The 6,355-nt window shown below is 36.5% G+C and overlaps 1 protein-coding gene across 1 annotated transcript in view; it reads right to left on the minus strand.

Moving 5' to 3' along the window:
- Positions 1–6,355, minus strand: part of SMARCA1 (SWI/SNF related, matrix associated, actin dependent regulator of chromatin, subfamily a, member 1) — a 106,893-nt gene that overhangs the window by 2,682 nt on the left and 97,856 nt on the right. The window lies entirely within an intron of this gene.

Here is a 6,355-nt window from a genome sequence, read left to right on the forward strand (position 1 = left end):
AACAACCCCAACCAAAAAAAAAAAAAAAAGTCAAAGCACAGGAATAGAAAACTCACAAAAAATGTCCAAATATTAAAAAACAAGTTTCACTGCACTACTGATTAAAGAAATGTAAAGTAACAATGCCATCTTCGTCAATTTGGCAACATGTGCATGTCTGTGTGCATGTGCGTGTGTGTGGTGTACATATCCAATGTTGGCAATGAGATGGTGAAATAGGAACTCTCAATTCACTGATGATGGAGTGTCAGTGTTACTACCTGTTATGCACTGAACTGTGCCTCCCTACAATTCATATTTTGAAGGCCTAACCTCCACTGTGACCATATTTGGAGATGGGACCTTTAAAGAGGTAATTAAGTTTAAATGCGGTCATAAGGGTGAGGCCCTACCTAATCCAATAGCACTAGTGTCCTTATAAGAGGAAGAGACATCAAAAATCTCTCTCTCTCTGTGCACACTCAGAGAAAGGGCCACGTGAGGACACTGTGCAGAACGCTGCCATCTGTAAGCCAGGAAGAGAGGCCACACCAGAAAGCAACCCTGCTAGCACCTTGACCTTGGACTTCTAGTCTCCAGAACTGTGAGAAAATAAATTTCTGTTGCTTAAGCCACCCAGTCTGGTATTCTGTTATGGCAGCACAAGCAGACTACTATACTACATTTATAGAAAGCAAACTGGAAATATCCATGAAGGATCTTAAAATTTTTATAACCTTTAACCTAAAAATTCCATTCCTAGAAACTTACCATAAAGAAATAAGAGATGTATATGAGGATTTACGAATGAACGTTTAAAGCAGTGTTAACAGGGAAATACTGGGAACTAATTAAAGTTTTGGTAATTTGGAAATAGAATACACAGGCACATCTTATTATATACATATATACACATAAATAGCTGAAAGAACATTAACAACAATGTTAGTAGTGGTTAACAGCAACTGTCTCTGAGAGTAGAACCATTGGCAACTTTCACTTTCTTCCTGATACTAGGCAGTATTTTCCAAATTTTCTGCAATGAACATTTAAGTCTTGGGCAATTTTTAAAATATTTAAGAATGGTAACTATTTTTAAAATACAGCTTTATCTTTCCAAATAAAATCCAGAAAAAATGACATAAAACATAGGAAATGTCAGATAAAAAAACATTATCAACATCCAAGCATTTTCTACTCTCTAAAGCAAGCCCCAAAAGAGGCAGAAAACCAGAGAGTCTAGTCAGAAAACAAAATTACTCATTAACAAATTATTGTTTACCTATTAAAAATAATTTTATATAACACTGTTACATTCAAGTTTCTTTTGCATCCTTGATTACTCAAGGTTAAATAATTTAGAAAAAATAATACTGGAATCTTCCTTACTTACCAAAACAATGGTGATATCTTTAATATGCAGACCAAATACTCTTCATACCTTCATTCAATAACACACATACAAATTAAACAGCATGTTATTCAATTTATCTATTATAGAAAGGGCTAAGTAGACCCTGATGAGATTTGATCGTTGGTTTCTAGGGAGACTGGATACAGTCTTTATCTGAAGCTGATTCTTGAATCATTAAGCTATACCCTCTGGCTATTATTATTCTCAATAAGCAATAGTTGCCTTGACTGCAGATGTCTTTAGATACATATTCATGGTTCATGTGGGTGATTCAGGGAATAAAACTAATACTTTTGATACAGTCTCCGATGCAGGGAAGTAGAATATCTCAAAATGATTATAAATAGACTATATGATAAGTTCTTACCTTCATTCCTTTTACCTTGTCACTAACTACTCCAGACACAGAAAAATAATCTCTCTAGAGAAAGCCATCAAGGAATGGCAAAGAACAGATGTTACCTTCCTAGCATAGGTCATATTATGTTCTCTGGAGATACCGATTCCATTTTTTATTCACATGCTTTAAGACTGCCTAATTAAATAGATGGTATCATAAACAGAACACTAGCTAAAAACCAGAAATTACAAGGAGACAGGCAAGATTACCAATAAAACAGTGACTCACTTTTTGAATAACTAAGTCACTATGAAATGACTAAGAAATTTCATGATGTCAAAAGGACTTTCCTTTTCTATAATTTCTTCTTTTATATATTCTCCTAGATTCTTGTACCTCTCTATTTTTCCTATTTTGCAGGAATTATAGGGAATGGTTCACAGGGCCTCAAACTGTTTCCACAGTTCTGTAGTCTAATTATCTTTCTCTCACCATTCCCCTACACTGGATTTAAGAATGAAGTTGGATGAAGAAAAATAGCACACAAGAGGAAGAGAGGAGATGCAAAAACAATGAAAGCAACAGAAGAGAATAGGAAAATAACAAATGGAAAAGTGTAGTGTTAATAGCTGTGGCAAAATACATTCTGTGCTCAAATGTATAAGAGCAATGTTGGACTTTAAAAAGGTTAAATACTTGAAGCTCAGACTTCGCGGGGAGGGAGGGTAAGGGCATCATACATAACCTAATCATCTGTACCCCCACGACATGCTGAAATAAAAAAAAAAAGAAAGAAAAAAGGTTAAATAAATTTCTTCATGGCAGGACTTCTCAGACCTTTTTTTAGCATTCTAATTTAGAGTGGAAGTGTCAAGGGCAGGATTCATTATCAGCATGTCCCAAATCTATTTGAACACAGAACCCTTGTTCTGCATCTCATCTATTTGCATATCCTGGAACAAAGTTTGGTAGAAATCAACTTGAGAAATGTTGTACAATTTAAGATTGACAGATAAGGCTAAGTTAGGATCAAAGTACAGACATAACTCATTTTATTGCACTACACTTTATTGAGCTTCACAGATATTGTGCTCTTTACAAATTGAAGGTTTGTGGCAATCTTGCATTGAATAAGTCTATAGGCACCATTTTTCCAAGAGAATGTGTTCACTTCACGTCTCAGTGTCACATTTTGGTAATTCTCACAGTATTTCAAACTTTTTCATTATTATTATATCCCTTATGGTGATTTGTGATCAGTGATCTTTCATTTTACTCTTGTAATTGTTTTGAGGTGCCACAAACCATGCCCATATAAGATGGCGAACTTAGTAAATAAATGTTTTGTGTGTTCTGACTGCTCCACTGACCAGAGATTCCTTTATCCTCCTCCCTTCTCCCTGGGCCTCCCTATTCCATAAAACACAATAATATTGAAATTAGGCCAATTAATAACCCTACAATGGCCTCTAAGTAAGTGTTCAAGTGAAAGGCAGAGTCTCACATCTCTCACTTTAAATCAAAAGCTAGAAATGATTAAGCTTAGTGAGGAAGGCATGTTCAAAGTCAACACAGGCCAAAAGTAGGCCTCTTGTGCCAAACTGTGAATAAGAAGGAAAAGTTCTTGAAGGAAATTAAAAGTACTATTCTAGTGAACACATGAACGATAAAAAAGCAAACAGCCTTATTGCTAATATGGAGAACGTTTGTGTGGTCTGGATAGAAGATCAAACCAGCCAAAGCTTAATCCAGAGCAAGGCCCTAACTCTTCAATTCCATGAAGGCTCAGAGAGGTGAGGAGGTTACAGAAGAAAAGTTTGAAGATAGCAGATGTTGATTCATGAAGTTTGAGGAAACTGTCTCCATAATATAAAAGTACAAGGTAAAACAGCAAGCGCTGACACAGAAGCTGTAGCAAATTACCCAGAAAATCTAGAAAAGGTAGCAACACTAAACAATAGATTTTCATCATAGACAAAATAAGCTGATTATTGGAAGATGCTGCCATTTAGGACTTTCATAGCTAGAATGGAAAAGTGCCTAGCTTCAAAGGACAGGCTGCCTCTCTCGTTAGGAGCTAATAATACACTTAGTGACTTTCAGTTGAAGCCAATGCTCATTTACCATTCCAAAAATCCTAGGGCCCTAAAGAATTATACTAAAACTGGCTTGAGCCCAGGAGCTTGGGGTTGCTGTGAGCTAGGCTGATGCCATGGCACTCTAGCCCGGGCAACAGAGTGAGACTCTGTCTCAAAAAAAAAAAAAAAAGAATTATACTAAATCTGCTCTGTCTGTGCTCTATAAATAGAACAACAAAGCCTGAATGACAGCACATCTGTTTACAGCATGGTTTACTGAGTATTTTAGGCCCACTTTTGAGACCTACTGCTCAGAAAAATGATTTCTTTCAAAATATTATTGATCATTTACAATGTTCCTAGTCACCCAAGAGCTCCAATGGAGATGTACAAGGAGATTAATGTTGTTTTCATGTCTGCTAACACTACATCCATTCTGTCGCCCATGAATCAAGGAGTAATTTTGATTGTTAAGTATTATTATTTAAGAAATATATTTTGTAAGGCTATAGCTTCTGTAATTAGTGACTCCTCTGGTGGATCTGAGCAAAGTACATCTACAACCTTCTGGAAAGGATTCACTATTTTAAATGCCATTAAGAACTATCATGATTCATGGGAGGAGGTCAAAATACCAATATTAACAGGAGCTCAAAAGAAGTAGATTCTACCCCTCATGGAAGACTTTGAGGGTTCAGGACTTCAGTGGAGGAGGTAACTGCACATGTGGTGGAAACAGCAAGAGAACTAGAAGTACAGCCTGAAGATGTAACTGAATTTATCATGCCATATTATGATAAAACTTGAACAGATGAGGAGTTGCTTCTAATAGATGAGCAAGGAAAGTGGTTTCTTGAGATGGAATCTACTCCTGGTGAAGATGCTGAAAACACTGTTGAAAGGACAACAAAGGATTTAGAATATTATGTAAACTTAGCTGGTAAAGCAGTGGTAGGGTTTGAGAGGATTGACTTCAATCATGAAAGAAGTTCTACTATGGGTAAAATGCTCTAAAACAGCATTGCATGGTACAGAGAAATCTTTTGTGAAAAGAAGAGTCAATGATGTGGCAAATTTCATTGTTGTGTTATTTTAAGAAATTGCCACAGCCACCCAAACCTTGGGCAACCACCATTCTGATCAGTCAACAGCCATCAACATCGAGGTAAGATTCTCTACCAGCAAAAACATTACAGCTCACTGAAGGCTCAGATTACCATTAGTAATTTTTAACAATAAAATATTTTTTAATTAAGGTCTATATGTTGTTTTTTAAGACATAATGCTACTGCACACTTAGTGGACAACAGTATAGTGTAAATATCAGTTTTTCTCTGAGATAGGGTCTCACTCTATTGCCCCGGCTAGAGTGCAATAGCATCACCATAGCTCACTGCAACCTCAAACTCCTGGGCTGAAGCAATCCTCCTGTCTCAGGCTCCCAAGTAGCTGGGACTACAGGTGCACATCACCACACACCTGACTAATTTTTCTATTTTTTGTAAAGACAGGGTCTATGTTGCTCAGACTGGTCTTGAACTCCTGGCCCCAAGCAATCCTCTCACCTTGGCCTCTCAAAGTGCTAGCATTACAGGCATTATCCACCACAACCAGACAAATACAATTTTTATATGCATTGGGAAACCAAAAAATTCATGTGACTTGCTTTATTGAGATTCACTTTATTGTTGTGGTCTGGGGCCAAACCCACATATCTCCGAGATATGCCTGTACAAAAAAACCTAGAAACTAAGAACAAAGAACTAAGGACTTTTACTTAATTCAGTTGACAAAAGGATCTCATCGACAATTTTTTAGCAGGAAGAGTGATGTAATCAAAGGTGTATTTTGTACTCAGAAATCTTCCCTTCATGTGGATTCTCACTAGTGGGAATTCATAAAATCATAGACTCTCAAAATTAGAAAGGAACTTTAAAAATCATTCAAATTGATGCTTCAATCCTTTCTATTAGATCCCTACTGTTTAGTTGTCCAGCCTGTCTGAACTCCTCCAATGATGGGGGACTCACCACCTTCCAAGGCTGGTTATTCCACTGTTGGACATGTTAAAAATTTTCCCTTATGCAAAGCTACAATTTGTTCTCTTATAGTTTCCAACAATTGGTCCTAAGTATAACTTTTGCATTCATTAAAGAATAGGCCGATTTCCTCCTCTGTATGACAATCCTTCAAATATTTCAATGCAGTTCCCATGCCTCCATCATAATCACCCCAGACCTGCAAACACCCCTCTTTAAGGCTAAATATCCTCTCTTTTTACCTGTCCTTCACTTTAATCTACCCTTGGTTATATTATTTCCTTTTCTCCACCTTTTTTACACATTCTTTTAAACCAGGGTTGGCACATTTATTCTATAAAGAGACTGATAGTAAATATTTTTGATTTTGCAGACCACACAGTCTCTGTCACAACTATTCAGTTTTGCCATTGTAGCATGAAAACAGCCATAGACTATACATAAATAAATGTGTGGCTGTGTTCCAATAAAATCTAATGGACCCTAGAATGTGAATTTTGTATTA

The sequence above is a fragment of the Propithecus coquereli genome, unplaced genomic scaffold (assembly GCF_000956105.1).
Source record: "Propithecus coquereli isolate 6110/MARCELLA unplaced genomic scaffold, Pcoq_1.0 Scaffold42, whole genome shotgun sequence".
In the NCBI taxonomy this organism is placed as follows: Eukaryota; Metazoa; Chordata; class Mammalia; order Primates; family Indriidae; genus Propithecus; species Propithecus coquereli.